Genomic DNA, 18,218 nt, shown 5'->3' with positions numbered 1-18,218 from the left:
TGGAATGAGCTGGTAGAGACGTGAACCATGTGAAAGCTGGTCCTGTAAGAGACAAAGGAAAATATCGAATCCTCCAAGCTTCATCTGAAGCAGCTTCTCCAAGCTGCATTAAGTATCGACTGACGTGCTCTATGGTACTAGTATCATCTTGACCAGAAAACTTAGTTAAATCTGTTGGAGGCTTCACCCTTGGAGGTAACGCCACTCTGTTGTACCATTCTGGATAAGGAGACTTGTATGAATAGGATTGATTCTTTGGCTTCAAGCCGAACTGATTTTGCATCATATCAGCCATCCTGTGCATCAAAACATCAATGCCTAAATCCTGATTTCCTTGTACTTGCACTCCAGAAGGCAATCCTGAAACACTTCTATACCCTGGATTTGGCACAGCATTGATAGCACTGTAATCAGTAAATTCTTGATACCCATCACCATACATATTCTTTTGCAATCTGTTTGATATTGGAGAAACTCTATAAGCTGAAGGTGGCACTTCCCCTGTGGTACCAAATGTCATCTGGCCATAGGTGGGATGTGATTGCTTTTCAGTATGAGTCAATCCACCTATATTTGAAGGTGACGCTACTTCTTTCCCAATAGGCTTCTCTTGATGCTTTGGAACATTGAAAAGCGTCGGCCCACTGAGTGGTCCAACATTTTCTTCGAAGTATTTATCAACCATTGGACCAAAAGTACTGATCATGATCGCCCGAAAGGTATTCAGAAAAGCTGTGTGATGGTTTGTCATGGTTTCTCCCATGGCTTTATAGACCAGGGCTGCCATCTTCTGAGCATCTTCCTCTTCAGTGTAATTAGTTTGATGCGGAAGAAGAACCCTTGGCATTGACTGCTTTTGAAACACTTTATTGCTCTTGTTTTTGGAAAAAGACATCAAACACTTCCGTTGGTATTGCTCACATGCTTGAAGCACTAAATCCTTGTAATTATCTGGCAATTCTGCCATGCTTACATCCAGAACATGATCATTGTTGATCTCAGATGCCATCTTGAACTAATAGATGGTCCCACCGGGTGTGCCAAAAAGTGTGTTGACACAAAATGTGACGTATTGTGCCTCACACACAGCAAGCCGAAAAAGCGTGGCTTCAATCGGGTTCCCGGGTGTTTCGTGATCCGGAAGCGTGCCAGTCAGTTTGACCTGAAAAAACTAACAAGGGATAAAACAATTAAATGTCAAACCGGAACATGTCGGGTAATACCGGACAGTTCCACATATACGGCCCTGAAGCCACTTACAACGACATACGGCTATAGAGAGCTGTCTGCCAACAAGTTCATAAACCATTCAGCTAATCGTAGGGTAAATGCACGTAAAGACTTAATTGCCGAATGCATGTGCATGGGAAGACATGTTTGAACAAGTGAAATTAATTATGAGTTAATGCATAACCAAGCTCGGCAATCTAGCCGAATTGGGATCCATGAAGAAGGAACATACAAATAAAAGCGATTAAACTAAACTAAAACCTGCATCTGCCGCACGACACCTAGTTTCGTTAAAGCTTAAACGTGATTAACATGCATGAACCCACAACATGTGACAATCTAGATTAAGACAATTCAGCCACTATGAGCATGTTATCTATTTTGCAAGGGTAATATAAAAATAAACAATGATCGTTGAAGCACGAATAAAACCACAAGAGAAAGAAGGCCGAACAATATCAATCTAGATTGGGCAGAAGTGTGTTACAAATATATAAGAGGTTTAAAACATGCAACACTGGATAACTTAATGAATCTATTTAGATTTGCCATATCTAATATAGAGCCGATAACTATCTCGCTTTCACTAAGCATATGAGTAAACGCCTGCCGCACGGTATCTACTCATAAACGAAGCATAAGCAAAGACTTCTTGATTGTCAAGCAAAGATCCGCCGCACGACCATTGAAAACAAACAAGACTACTTGCACCATGTCTAAATCCACCGCATGATACTAAACATGATAACAAGGTTGTCGGAACTTACGGAGGTCGACGGATCGATGATTCCTCTCGAAGAACTCGACGACACGACAAGAGGACTCGAAAGTTGGCACGGGGCCGGTTGTATTGATTTGGTTGTGAACCCTTATTACAATGGTCGAGGGTCAATATTTATACCCTAGACAAAATGTGAGTCCTAAAGGACTACGATTTACAAAGGAACTTCTAAACAAACTTGGAAACTTACGATTCCTTACCCTAAACTTATAGATTCCTTTATTAATACAACTCTCATCTTTCCGATCGGTCTTGCCTGCCATCTTCTGTTTTCCCGAATGGAGTTACCGCCTTCCAGAATAACCGACCGCACAAGCATTTAGCCGACCGCTTGCGTTGTTTGCCGAACACCCTTCTTCCCGCATGTGGGTCTACCTATCATCTTCCAGACTCGACCAAAATCCAGTGTTAACAAATATATATGAAAGTAATTACAAGCTTGTGTAAGGAAATTGAAAACCAATAGGAAGAACAATGTTGACATGGTGATTTTCTCCCGTGGTTCACGTGCTTGCCAACATGCTATGTCCCCATTGAGATAAGCTCCAAGGTTGCCGCTGGTCCTCTTGCTAGTGGTGACCCACAAGTCACACTCTCCCACATGGAGTGCTTACCACAAGCTCTAGCACTCGACCCAGCCAGACCACTTGTTGTCCTTTGCATCTCACTCTACTAGAGTTGCTCTTCACGGCTCCTGCAGGGCGAGCACAATGCCTCTCACAAAGCTCTTCTCCAAAGCACCACACATGCTTCTTGCGCGCTTCGATAGAGACCACCACCAAGCCATCTAGGAGGTGACAACCTCCAAGAGTAATAAGCACCACCGACTTGCAAGATGACCACCTAGTGCCACTCGATGCAGCCACACGATGCAATCGCACTAGAATTGCTCTCTCACACAATCGAATGGTCACTATCAAGCATATGTGATATGGAGGGCTCCCAAGCACTACTAAGTATGGACATAAAGTCCCCCTAGGTGCTCTGCCTAGCCATGGCCGAGACACCCTTCTATTTATAGCCCCACGGGCTAAACTAGTCGTACCGCTTCACTAGGCATTTTTTTGGGATGACTAGACATGTAGGTCGTGTGCACCAAATGCTTCTGGTGTGGCGATCGGATGTGAACGGTCACTGTGTCCGGCCACTGCTTGACCGCCATGTGTCCCATTCAAACAAAATAGCAGTTGCCACCCAACTGTTGATTGGATGTGTTTGGTGTGCTGACCGGACGTAGGACGGGCAGCATCCGGTCGAGTCTAGAGAGCTCCCAGAGCTGCTCAACTCTGACCGGATGCATCTGGTATGATCAATCGGACGCAAGACAGTCAATGTCTAGTGGAGTCTAGAGAGCTCCCAGAGCTGCTCAACTCTGATCGGACGCGTCTGGTGTGGACGACCGGACATGCCCCTTCGTTCGGCCCTCTCTAGACCAACACCGGCGCCCCATGTCACCATGACCTGATGCTAAACTATAATTGCTCAGTGTTCGGTCACTACAATGAGCTAGAGTCCGATCCACGGTAACTCTACCCGTGTGTCGGTGTTTTGAGTAAGCACTAACTAGTAAATTTGTGTTTGTTGCGTGTTGGGCCCAGATGGTGTGCTAAAAGACACAAGGTTTATACGTTAGGCGAGGTGGCACCTGCCCCCCATCATTGGGCATGGCAGAGCTAGCCCTGAGTCATTAGGCGAGGCAGAGCCAGCCCTCGGACATCGGGCGAGGCAGAGCCTGCCCCTAGACATTAGGTGAGGTGGAGTCCAACCCTTAGGGGTTGGGCGAGGTGGAGCCAGTACTCAGTCATCGGGCGAGGTGAAGTCTGCCCCTAGACGTTGGGCAAGGCGGAGCCAGCCCTCGAACGTCGGGCGAGGTGGAGCCTGCCCTCGGACGTCGGGCGAGGCAGAGCTAGCTCTCAGCCATCGGACGAGGCGGAGTCTAACCCCAGACATCAGGTGAGGCAAAGTCTAGCCCTTGGGGATCGAGCGAGGTGAAGCCAACCCTTAGGGGCTGGGTAAGGCACAACCAACCTTCAGTTATAAGGGCAAGATGTGTAGTTGCATTTTTGTTTGTTCGAAAGCATCAATGTTTGATGGTTATTAGCTCCACCTCTTTGGGTACCCTAGTATTTGGTCCCCGATAGTAGCCCCCGAGCCCTCGAGCCCCTGAGCTCCTGGGTGATTCAGATAGAATCGCCCGAGGGGTATTTTGACTTGCTAGAGGGTGCGCGTGAGCACACCTAATGGGTGTAGCCCTCGAGCCCTGGGTGATTAGGATAGAATCACCCGAGGGGTATTTTGATTCGCTAGAGGGTGCGCATGAGCACACACGTCGGGTGTAGCCCCCGAGCCCCTGAGTGATTCGGATAGAATCGCCTGTGGGGTAAGTCAGACCCTTCGCGGGCATGGCTGTGAGATTTGGTGTTTTGACAACTGATAGTTCAAAGGGAATCCTAGTATCCCGTTCATGGGGATTCATGCAGGATCAGCCCGGTTGAGACTTGATCATGGATCGAGACTCCCTTGAGGCTCGTGTGCCTGAGTTTTGGCCGCTCATGGGCCCATCCTTTGTTGGGACGGTCGTTGAAATCATTGGGCCAGCCCTCAAACTCCTGGGCTCAGGTAGGCTGGAGAAACGCTTTTTGACACATATCCCTTATGTGGGAAATGAGTCCTTGTCTGTTCGAGGAAGCAAAACGTCCGGCACAACTTTGGTGGGAAAGGATAGGGATTGGGGGCGCATATCGCGCATGGTGATGTGGTGGCAAATCATGGTAGGCGCGAAGATCCAGGCGAATGGTTGCTCTCCTCGCATCTGTCACCCCTATAAAACCAAAGGGTTCACCCCCAGGGTTTTGTGCATGGCCTCCTTGCCTTTGCATCTACAACCTCTGCATCCAATCGCCTGAGCCTTCTGCACCCATAGAGCAGCCATCGTCAAGCTCGCATCCATCCACCCCAATCGTCTAATGGAGCCATGGTGCAGATTCGATGTCACCCTCCAGCGCCTAGAGGGCCTTGTTCACTATGGCCTTCTTTGCGCGTGGACCACCGCTGAGGAGTGGTGGCTGCCCGGCAATGAGGACGCGTCTTTGCCGCTTGAAGGCTATGTTGTGTCCTTTGCTCACTTTCATGAGCAGGGATTCGCCACCTCTGCCCACAAGTTCCTTTGGGGGTTGCTAAATTACTACAATGTGGAGCTATAGCACCTCACTCCCAATGGGATCTAGCACATTGCGGTGTTCGTCACCCTATGTGAGGGGTTCTTAGGGATTAGTCCTGACTTCAACATGTGGCGGCATTTCTTCGCCATCACCCTCCTAAAGAAGCAGGAGAAGAGGCAGGAGCTAAGCGTGCCAATGGGATGCACCGGCATTTAGCTTCACAACAACCGGGTCAATGCATACCCATCGATGCGTCTATAGACCTCCAACAAGGGGTGGCAATCGCATTGGTTCTACATAAAGAACGACGCAACCGCCCCCTTACCAGCATTCATCAGACGCCTCATCGAAGAGGCCCTGGAATCATGGAGGAAGTGGGGGGTCCTAGATAAAGACAAAAAGAAAATCCAGGACCATCTCACCGCCATCCAAATTCTAAAGGAGAGGGGTGTGAAGGGGTCGGGGATCATCGGCACCTATTGTAACACTCTCGGTGTTACGTTGTATAGTTTTTGCTAAAAACCCTATATGAGCATCAACTTGTGTGTAAATGCATGTAATATAGAGTATAAATCAGTATTTGGAACTTGAAATGTTCAGTTGAAACATGAAACGAAGGTTATATTTCATGTCTCGTATTATCACTTAGGATTTTAAATGAATTTTTATCGGACGGAAATGCTATGGAACGCATTGGCGAAACATAGTAAAACGGGTAGCCCGAACTTCATAGGCGACAATGAAATATGTGTGGTCAAGGATGAGGTTCGCTAGCTAGTATATCAAGTAGGTCAGAATTGGAATTCGACGCAAAACCATTCGAGGTTTAGCCATTTCGCGTAAGTCTGTAAATGGGTCGATGAAGCCATATTCAACAATTTTTGTAGAGCGATTGGCTTAAGAAGTGGCGAGATGTCGTGGCTTAGGTTGATAGCTCTACATACCATCTTGAGTGTAGAAGAAATGGTTTGGCGTTTGGACCATCGTGTAGGATTTTTCAATAGCTTTAAAAAGCATGCAAGTCAATTATTTTTGAAGAAGCTAGCATAGGCCGCGGTCACCGCCCAACTCGACATGGCTCCGCTGCTGGCCGCCTAGCGAGCACTGCCGCGCTGCCACTGTTGTGTCTATGTAGCCACGTCCACACGCGTGGCTCCCTGCGTTGCTGGCTATGACCTCCTACCACCTACCATCGTAGCGTGCTAGCTGTCCGGACGTCATTACCGCCCGGTCATCACCGCTGTTACACACCTGGCTCATGACTTGCACACACACGCGCACTAGGGCCAGCGAGCTTGGATGCCCTACCCTTCCATCACATCCGCCTATGCCACTGCTTACCATCGTGTCGGCCGGCGTGTTCGGCTCATCCGAACCAATGTCGCCACTCACCCAAGCACGTTCATGCGCACTGCCTCCATGGCCGCTGTTGCCGTTGACAATGCGGCTACACGCATGTGGCCTTACCGGTGGCCTAACTTTGCTGTCCTATCCACGCTTCATGCCAAGCCACTCTGCCCTGCTCCTAGACATGCTAGCCTCTACGCGCGGTGCCGTGCCGCCCTCGCCTTGTGTGTCACAGAGCTGCGGTTGCACGTCGGAGTGCCAAAACCATGTGCACATCTAGAGGTCGCATTGATGTCCAGTGTCATGCCAAGCCGCTGCTGTAGTAGCCATATGGTGTCGGGGGCCTCTATTGGAATTTTCCCCACCGTCGAACCCTTTTAGCCGAGCACCGTTGCCCGCCAAATTGGCCGGGTATAGTCCATCCCTTTCCATTTCACTATGTGTTCTAACATCTAGAGTTGTTAGCCTCTGGTTGGAGTCCATTCGATGGGCTTCCATCATTCGGTGAGGTAATGGGGAGAGCTTTCCCCTCGGTGGTTCACCATGGCCGGCGAGACGAGTTCTTGGGCCAGGGTGCTGCTCCTTGCTCTTTTGTTTCAATCAAGCATGGTTCTTGCCTCTCCTTGACTCATTTGCCTCACCCATGTAGTGGCCCCACCGTCGGTGCAGTAGGTCACCGGGAACGTCTTCTCCGCGGTCGACGTGAACCGGAACCTCCCCGCGTGCGTGGCCATGCCATTGTAGTTACTCACAACTTCACCCAGCTTGTCCGTCACATCGCTGGTGAGGTCCTCTTGCTTCTAGAGTAGCTGGTTGACTCGATTAGGGCCGAGGCTTGCCAGAGCACGGGGACGACCGCCGGTGAACTGGCTTTGATGCCGCTCCTATGGCCAGCTTAGTTGGGCACAATAGCTATTCAATTAGGGCTTCTAGGTGGTTACTTTTAGACTGCTGATGGTCACTGAGTAGCAGTAGAGGTGTTCGGGTAGATGTTTTCATCGGCGTTGAGCTACCACGGCCAAACCCCACCACAGCTGAAAGCTCTAGTTTAGTTTTGGTGAATTGATGAAACCCTGAGTGCTAACCTAGTTTATCAAGTGATCATGACATAGGTAGCACACTTCAAGTAGAGAAGCAAATGAAGATCATAACATGACAATGGTGATAGCATGGAGATGATCAAGGGCTTAAACTTGAAGAGAAGAAAGAGAAAAACAAAAAGCTCAAGGCAAAGGTATAACTTGTAGGAGCTATTTTGTTTTGGTGATCAAGACACTTAGAGAGTGTGATCACATTTAGGTTTGATAGCCGTACTATTAAGAGGGGTGAAACTTGTATCGGAATGCGGTTATCAAAGTGCCACTAGATGCTCTAACTCATTACATATGCATTTAGGATCTAGTGGAGTGCGAACATCCTTGATAATATTTGTGAAGATATGCTAACACATATGCTAACACCCTTGATAATATTTGTGATAATATTCGGCGCTTTCAAGAAAATGAAATGCCTATTTTCTATTGCGCCAGATGCAAATCCTTGGTGGTTGGCACATTGGAGCAAGGGTGGAGAAGATAGAAGTGAGAACATAGCTGATGCCAGCGTCGGTCCAGTGACCGGACGCTGAATCCAGAAGCACCAGACACTGACTGCCTACGTCCGGTCGCATTGACTGTCGGTACAGTGGCTAGGGTTTACCACCGGACGCTGGCTATGTCCGGTCGAGGTGGACCGGACGCTGGCTGTGTCCGGTCGAGGTGGACCGGACGCGTCCGGTCGAGGAAAACCAGGTTTTGACCCTTACTGTACTCGACCGGACGCTGAGGTTCCAGCGTCCGGTCAGTTTTAACCGGACGTGTTCGGTCAGTTGAAGCTGCTGCGTCCGGTCAGCGTCATAGCCATTGAAATCTGACGAACAGCATTTGATGCTAGTGACACGTGGCGTCCATCGGGCGACCGGACGCTGAGGGCCAGCGTCCGGTCAGTATGACTGGAACGTCCGGTCAGTATGACCGGAACGTCCGGTCAGAGCATGTTTTACCCAGTGAAGGGGTATAATGGCTCTATTTGATTGGGGCTCTATTTATAGCCCCATGGCCGGCTCAAGGGAGGTCTCTTGCACATTTTCATTGACATAGCAACCTTGTGAGCCTAGCCAAAGGACTCCCACTCATCTACATCATAGATTCATCATCATAGTGAGATTGGGAGTGATCCAAGTGCATTGCTTGAGTGATTGCATCTAGAGGCACTTAGTGATCGTGTTTCGCTGTGGATTTCGCTTGTTACTCTTGGTGGTTGCTGCCACCTAGACGGCTTGGAGCAGCGAGGATTGTCGAGCGGAGGTGGTGATTATCTCCGGCTCCGATCATGGTGATTGTGAGGGGTTCTTGACCTTTCCCTGGTAGAGCGCCAAAAGGTACTCTAGTGGATTGCTTGTCGCTTGTGTGATCCTCATCTTGTGTTGGTTGTGCGGCACCCTATTGAGGGTTTGGTGTGTGAAGCCAATTAGCGCATGAACCTCCAAGTGAATGAATCGCCACAACGAGGACTAGCTTGTCGGCAAGCAAGTGAACCTCGGTAAAAAAGCATTGTGTTCATCATTGATTCCGAGGTGATTGGTCATCATTGTTATTCATCTTTGTGATTGATTAGTTCATTCATCTACACGGCGGTATAACCCTCTTGATCACTCTCTTTACTTTACCGCAAACTAGTTGACAAGCTCTTTAGTGTAGCTAGTTGTGAGAGCTTGCATGCTTGGTTGGTGTGGCTCTTTAGTTAGCCTTTGAGAGCACACTAACATAGGGTAGTGTCATTGCTCTTGTGTGAATTGACACTATCTAAACTAGAATTGTGGTAGGTGGCTTGCATTTTGAGTGGGCTAGTGCAACACTCGCTTCGCCTCATGATTGTCTAACCATTTGGTTAAGTGTTGTTGTAGAAATTTTTATTAGGCTATTCACCCCCCTCCCGTCTAGCCATTAGGACCTTTCAACGGCGCGTAGCTACGCCTTCGTGGTGTGATGTTCTGTGCATTTGTTACCTCAATCGGTCGCGCATGGTATGTAGATGCTCATGGGGGTTCTGGTGTGTGCCGGAGAGGTCGGTGCTCGTCGGCATTTGGCCGGCGAGGCCACGACCCTGTTTGGGCCACGTAAAACATGAATTCAAAGAGAAGTAGGTGCCTTGATGCAAACTCTGTGACTCGGTAAAATAGTACTCGAGTGGGTTGTGTGAATCGGGTAAAAAATGGGGGCTTTTCGCTGTGGGTCAGTGGAGTTGGGCCCGCGGAGTTGGGCTGCATCACGCGCCACTAAGGTGGGCCATACCAGTCACTACGTTGGTGCGCGGGCAGGACGCTAGGGGTGGGTCGAGCCGTTGCTCACGTGGGCCACGAAATAGAAATCAGTTTCATCTTTGTAGTGAATTTGTTAATGCTTATTCAATTAGTTTTCAAGCTAAACTTCAATAATTTGTAGTAAATTGTGTAGTGGTCCAAAAATAATGAGATCAATTTTGTTAGGTTCACAAAAATACCATCTACTTGTTAGTACAGTTAGATTATAGTTAGCTGAGACGATGGTAGGTTCATAAATTCAAACTAGAGAGCTTAATATTATGTGGAATAATAAGTGTAGGAATTTTTGTGGTAGATTGGTGATAGATATGGCTGTGAAAATTTCACAGTAGGCTCACTAGATTATTATGTACTTGCTGTAAATTTTGTAGCCCTAGAATAGGAAGATAAATAGAGTAGCTATTATCCTTGCTTTATCATAAAGAGCGTAAATCAGCATTAGGAGTAAGAATACCTATAGTTCTTATAATACTATATGCCATATGTCAAACTTGTTATCAGCAACGATAGATAGCTTAGTACTGTGGTCAGTAGCACTAGCTTAGCGGTTAAACAGATGTACCTTTATTTTAAGAGTTGTTGTTGCTATATTACTAAGCATTGCATCATCATTTCATGCATGTAGATCACGAACTGCTAGAATTCGTGCCCGTCAATGAACAGGAGTATGATGAAGTCATTGAGGAGTACGAGGAGGAGATCCTCATGCAGGAGGGAGCCCTAGAGCCATTTGGTGCTGACCTTACTGACCTATCGCCTGCCCAAGGCAAGCCCCAGTGCAAAACCCCTATTTTTAATGATCACTGAATATATATGATGTGCATTTATGTTATAGGAATTTTATGGAAACTACATGCATTAATATATCTACCCATGAGTCCTACTAGTATAGGTCGAGTAGATGCTATGCTCAAGATATCGGTAGCGTGAGTAACCTGCCATTACTCGCAAATAGGTGATAAATATGATCACTCATGATAAAATGGTGGAAAGGAAAATGGTGACCGGGTAGGGATATGGTTTGGGTACTGGTGGGTGTAAGGGGTTGTGTCCTGTGGCCAATAGGGCATAGCTCGGTTACACTTTTTCTCTATCTGTGTTAATTAAGGACCGGTCGTTGCATAAGGCATCATAGGCAAGTCACAGATTTATTATCCCGAGCATATACTTGGGTATAGGCACAGGGAAGACTTGTTGCTCTCTTATCCTAGATCCAGCTCTTTCCGGACCGACTGATAGGAGGCGGGGATGGTGGAGGTCCTTGCACCACCCTGAGTTTGGGACTCAGGAGTGGGGGCTTGGAGTCCAAGTTTGGATGGGGACCTAGACACCCAGGACAGGAGGGCGATGGGTTAGTCCTTCTTGTGCCTAGGGTATAAGTGGGGCGTGTGTTTTCGGGGCACCCAGCTAGGCATATTGATTCGTGAATCGCCGGGCGATCCGGTATGGCTTGTTTCGTGTCTAGCACCGTAGTAAGAACTGAAAGATGAAAGGTGATAAAATGGAACTGATTGCTCAACTCTTGCTTGAAAGTAGAACAAGTGCTTATATAGACAGGATAGATAATAACTTAATATGGCTGATAATAATAACATAAATAAGGACTCACTATTAGTATTGCTTTCTGCTAAAAGAAAACCAGCAAACCATAAAGCTTATCATATTCCTTGGAGTCGGGAAACTATTCCCACTAGTCGGATAAGTCTTGCGAGTACATTGTGTACTTAGGGTTTATTTACCCCTGTTGCAGGTGATGCATGAGAAGTACCCTTATGTGGAGGATTCTTCTGGTGGGCTCAGATGGATCCTCGTTCTTATCGCTAGATGTTTATTTTAAATTCTGCTGTTTATCATTCCACACTCTAACATTTGGTATTGTAATAATATACTTTTAAGAAACTCTGATGTATGAAATGGACAAGTATTGTAACTCATTCTCATTATTGGATCCTTGGGAAAAATGTGGATCTTTCAGGTTCTCCCTTGGGGTGTGCTCGATGGATACCGTCCGCTGTAGGTTGCTTTCAGGGTGCTTAGTGTCTGGTGGAAGACGAGCACCTCCCTAAGCATGTTACTTCGGGTGGTTCTACCACACCTATCATACACGGAGGGTGGCGCCACTGATGAGTCGTGCGCTTCCCCTATACTTGATGGTGCCCGGAGCATCACTTGATGGGATGACGCTTGCCAATGGAGCGCTCTCCCCCTCTGAAGTGGCGCAACGCATCAAGGAGGCAATGGAGCCTTCATGGGACAATGTCAGCATCACACTTGATTTTGTGTATCCAGTGCTGGGGCACCCCCCCCCCCCAATGTGGCCAGAACCAGGGTACATCAACTTTGTAAGCTCTCTTTCCCTGTGCCTCCTTTTTAATTGAACTTCCATCCCCTTGATGTTGATATTGAGATAGCAGGACCAGCTGAAGAGACTCATCTTTATGGACCACTTAGCTCTGCTGCCAAAGGACCCGCTCATGGCGACAGCGAATCACACTACGGCCAAGTGGTAGAAGAAGACAAAGGAGGTCGAGAGGAAAAGGAAGTAGGAGAAACTGCTGGCACAGGAGCAAGGAGAGGAGACAGATAGTGATGATGATGATGAGGAGGAGGAGGATGATGATGAGGTAGTCACAAACACTGAGTGGGGTGACCTGGGAAGTGAGGACACGCTGATAGGTACCCACGCTGATAGGTACCCACTCATCAATGCAGGGACCCTTACCATTCCATGTAAGGGAAGGTGCGGCCGTGAGGCAGGAGGAGGCGAGCCAGACCATCGGCCCATCCTTAGAACCATCAGGTGTAGGCGGATTTGTCGCCACGCCTGAGGTGCTAGTGGAGGGGAGCAGCCCCTTCACAGTGCCTCAGGAATTAGTGGGGACGGGTGGATCTGCTGCCGCTCTCGATGTGGCAGAACCTCCTAAATTATAGGACCCACATGCACCTGTCACTGTCCAACGACCTCTGACGACTATGCATATGTTCCTAGTAACTTAAGAAGACTGTTGGGTGTCCCCGTGGAACCCCGAATCATCCACGTTTTCCGAGCAGGATCCCATTACAGAGTCATTGTAGTATTACAACAGTTTATTCAAATAGATACATCAGAGTAATATAGCGGAAGTCTTACAATAACTTAATTTACAAAACAGTAGTTTCAAACCTTATAAACTAAGTTCGATTAATATTCCAAACCGTAGTAGTGGAGTGGCATTATAACATAATACAAAACACGCAATAATACTGCCCTGCCCAAGGGCCACACATTTATTTATCATCATCGGATCGAACAACCGTCATGCAACACGGCCCAAAACAGACCTGCTCACGAGGCTCACCTGCAACAAGGGTCAACGAACCCTGAGTACAAAAGTACTCAACAAGACTTAACCGAAATAAAAATTGATAGAACTTAGGAATGTAGGCTCAGGGATTCAAGGTATGGCTTTAGCAATAATCAAAGTTCTTTTGCGTAAAAGCTCTTTAACGAAATTCTTTATTTTAACATATAAAACTTTATAAGATCATATACAAAGCTGACACGATCCGTATTGAGATCATGAAACTTCATATCAATCTCTTTCGCAAACCTTTCTCAAGTTCCAGTTATTATACTACGATGATGAACAGAGAAGTGAGTCTCCATAACCGAGGAGCAACGACGATTCGAACCGATTATAACCCAGCTGGGAATTCCAGACCACACGACATATGCAGGTCCCCGACCTACATATACCAACCTACCCTCAGATCCTCCAAACAAGAACGGGTCCGCGCCACCCGAGAATACAGTACTCCACCAATCCAGCCCATTGCCACGTGGGTACACGCTATTCCCGCCATCTCTCCACTCCCAGTGCGCGAGTAGCCATTCTCGTAATAGAATCGCCAAGTTAAGGCTTACCGGAGTATGTGGTTAGTACTACAAAGTCTCACCGCACACAGTTCAACAACGATACAGACCTTAACCGACTCAGGCGGAAAGAACCCGCTCACAAGACATTACCAGGTCTTGTGGCTCACACACACCGAGTCCGCCCGGTCTAGATTGATTACTCCACATTCCCATATCACATGATAACATAAGTAACCAAAGTTCCATTTAAAACTCGCAGGTGACAGGTAATCACCCGACCTTTATTTATCTAAGCATGACTAAGCATAACTAGCCATATACGAATTAAAACTGGTAACAAGGTAGATATGGAAAAACAAGGTTGGTAATGCATCAATTAGGTTTTCACTTAACTCCTAATCACTTAATGCAGTACAGGAAAGCAAAAGCGAAATTAATTTGTAAAACACAAGGTAGGGTTTAAATGCATCCGGGGCTTGCCTTCGTTGACGGAAAAGGTTAGTTCCACAGAAAGATTATGGAGTTAGACTTGACAGCATCACCATTGATGGATGAACCTTCGCCAACACTTGATCAACGCGAGCACCATTGAATGATGACACTCATCCGAAGATTAGTCAACGCGAACCTTCTCACTCATGTATGCACTACACGTAAATAAATAATGCATGCTTTAGCATGATGGATTGTATGACATGATGCATGGAGGTGCATTGGTGAAAGCATAAAAGATTAACTAACTTGAATACAACTTTCCTTCACGGTACAGTTACAAGTCAAAACTAACTAAACCTTTCCAGAATACTAACATCAATTGCCAAAGATCATTACCCACTAATGATCCAAGGACATCACTCAATCAAAAATTCAATCAAAACCTAAGTCATTAAGGTTTGCTATTTAACTAACATATGTCTATTTCAGGACTGGAAACAACAGCTTCATGTTTGGATCATAACTAGAGTTATACAAATCCAATAGCCATGCAACAAGACATTCTGGAAAGCTTATGAAATTTTCTACAACTCATCTTTAATCATCTTAGCATGATTCTCAAGTTAACTAAGTCAATTATACCCATTTATAGAAACTGGTCCCCAAATGACAGAGAGCAGCCATTTCTGAAACCCAACTTTAAACAGGCATAACTCACAAACCACAAGGTCAAATACCACCAAATTTTAACAGCAGCTAGATACATGAATTATCTACAACTTTGTTATTAACAAGTTTCTCGAAAAACATCATTATCATGAGGTAATCCAAACAGTCCCAATAACTGTTCCGAAACGACAATTGCAAGAAAATAATTATTAACTTATGTTGCAAACACATAATTGGGCAAAACCAACTTTACCAACATTTCACACATGACTAAAGAACACCAGAAAGCATGGTGCTCACCTCTAAATAAATTTTCTTAAAGCATTTCTTAATTTATTTAGACATCAAGGTGTATTTATGAACATATACCAAAAATGCACAATAACTTCTACAAAAATTACAGTAGCTCACATATCCTCTCAATAGTCTACTGTATAAATTTCCTACCATTTGCATAAGTATAGCTGCCTCTATGAAAAAGACAATTTGCTATTGCAAGAAATCATGTGAGAGCAAGATAAACCAAAAACTCACTCATACTTCATCCAATATTCATGAAATTTTTACCACACATCAACTATCACATAAGTAGCATGCCAAAAAAAATTTCACTTCATTTGGAGCCCTAGATTTGCAGTTATAGAAAATAACAAATTCAATTAGCATTACAACCTTACTGCACAAATCTATTTTTGCAGCTAAAACTTTAAACTAAAACATGCCATATTATAGATCTACTGCATAGACAATTTTACAAGGATTCCAAAAAGTCCTCATTTGCTATTATACGAATTTCCTATGAATTACTATGAATTTGCAAAGTTCCAGCCGATTTCAAAGCAAACAGGTCCAAACGACACTATTCACATGAGTCTGCGGTTCACAGAAAAGCCCCTCACAAATCTCGAATTTGAAGACGAAGTCCCTGGTCGCGATTTTCAGAACAGAGGATGCCGGAGAAACGCGATTTCCGGCCGGCTGATGCTCGTAGGCGGCAATTGAAGGGGTGGTCGAGCGACGGGGTGGCGAGGCGAGCCTAAGGGTGGTCGCAGCTCGGCCGGTAGCGGCCCGTGATGGCCTGGCCACGCGAGCCCACTGCTCGACGACGGAGTGGCACGGCGGCAGGGCGCCGAATGACTACAGCAGCCTCAGAAATGTGAAAATAGAGTTCGTAGGAGATCAAGCATGCTCACCACGACATGATTGATCAACTGATAGAAGTCGAGACGCGCTGGAGCTCCCTGCCGGCGACGGCGGCGTTCATGGCGGCCCGTACCGACGTCGCGACGGCGTTCTGACGAACACTATGGTTAAAATGACCAACCAGTAAGCATTACAGCTTCATGGTGCCAAGGGGAGTATGAAACAACAAAGAGAAAAGCAAGAACTTAGCCCGAGACGGCTGGCCACGTCGAGATGGAGCTCGGCGGCCATGGCGGCTGGTCACGGCGTGAACGGCGGGCGCGGCCATTTACGGTGAGGCGAGGCGCTCAGGCGATGCGCAAGGGAGAGGCGAAGCTTTCTACGCGCTCAATTTGGCCAGAGGACGAGCGGTGGATGTGCTGTGCGCCGGCAAGAGTGGGCGACGGCGACGGCGAACAGCGAGAATGAAAAGGAGAAGAAAAAGAAACGAACGGCGACAGCCAAGCTATAAAGGACGGCCAAGAAGCAAGAGGAAACCACGTAGGAGTCTTCTCCGCGCCAGCACGACGCCGAGGGCGACCACAGTTGCGCCTGGAAGCTGATCGAAGCACGCCGGCGATGAGGTGTCTGCCGCGGGCACTGTTCACCAGAATTATAGATTTGCCACTCGCTTAAAAATCCCAAATTACTCCCAAATTTTCATAACAACTCAAAAATCTCCAAAAACAAAAGTTGCTCAAAATTTAAAGTTCTACAACTTTGCTTTTATAACAATTCCTAAATTCGGTCTACATTTTAAAATGCAAGTTTAAATTCAAAAAGGGAATATTTAAAGAATCACGCCTTTTCAAATTACTTCAAATTTCATAAAACAACTTTGAAAACTCCAAAAACAAACTTTGTACCTCATGACAAACTCTACACTTTTGCTTTTAGGCTCAACCCCAAAATGTGCTTAGATTTTGAATTAGGTTTTCCGGGGTCAAACTTAAATGCTGAAAATTCGGGTTTTCGAAAATCCAATTCAACACAATTGTTTTGAAATTGATTCATCCATACAAGTCAACACATATCATAAAACAATATTCACACCAAGCATTGCAACAAAAATTATTAAACTTTTACTAAGGAAGAATTTGAATTGTTTAATAGAATTCACAAAGTTTCTTAATCACTATTATTTCATGTAACATATAACACACTTCATAACAATATTTACATGCTATAAATTAAACATGAAATGCATTCATGAGTTGATACATGATGATTATGCATAATGATGACATGATCACCTTTTAAGTACTTTATAACATCAGGGATGTTACAATCCTTCCCCCTTAAAGAAATCTCGTCCCGAGATTTGAAGTGCGAAAAAGCGTTGGGTTGAATAGTGGAAAAGGAAATGTGTCAAACACATTAACTTGCAAATTGTTCACAAAACAATAAAGGTTGGTTTTGAGATTACAATTGAGATCAAAAGACAGTTGAAAGGGACAAAGGATTTAGTAACTTCAATGGAATTATGGAACATGAATTCCAAATGAAAGTGCCAAGATGAATGAATCACATTAATTGCGAAGCTATAGTGGATCATGACCGCAGACCTCGATACCAGCGAGCGCCCAGCAGTATTTCCTTATGGCTGCAGTCCATAGGAGACCCCAGGTTTTGACGCGGCACCGTAAATCATGGATCATGGCACCACCATAGGGCACAACTAAAGTAACTCACAAGTAACACTTGTCAAGCTAGCAAGATCAAGGAATTAGCATGTGTTGCATTAGGAGATACCAAGACATGACACATGCATAGGTTTGAGAAGTCAAGGATTAGTCCCAAGTTTCAACATTGAGTAGATGGGGAAAAATTAAAGTGCATCAAGAAATTCCCAAAGATGTGGAACTTATGAGCAAGGACAATCAAAGAGTGGTTTACCAGCAAAGATTGGTACATGACCAAATTCATTGGGACAAAAATAGCTATAACAAACAATAGCCATTCTCTAAATGGAAGGAGGAAGTTTTAAACATCATTATATTTCAACTTCATATGAATGATTATAACTAGAATATGTGCAGTGTTTCATTAATGACATGATGCATGAACGATTCTTACGTTACTAAACATCAAAGCTCCTATGGTACATAAACAATAGTTGTTATTATATAGGGCATAATAAGATTACTACTCCACCACACAAAGCCTTTTTAATCAAATAAGGAATGGCGAGAAAGA

Source organism: Miscanthus floridulus, chromosome 13 (assembly GCF_019320115.1).
Source record: "Miscanthus floridulus cultivar M001 chromosome 13, ASM1932011v1, whole genome shotgun sequence".
Classification (NCBI taxonomy): Eukaryota; Viridiplantae; Streptophyta; class Magnoliopsida; order Poales; family Poaceae; genus Miscanthus; species Miscanthus floridulus.
The sequence above is the reverse complement of the archived record's forward strand: the minus strand, read 5'-3'. Positions refer to the sequence as shown.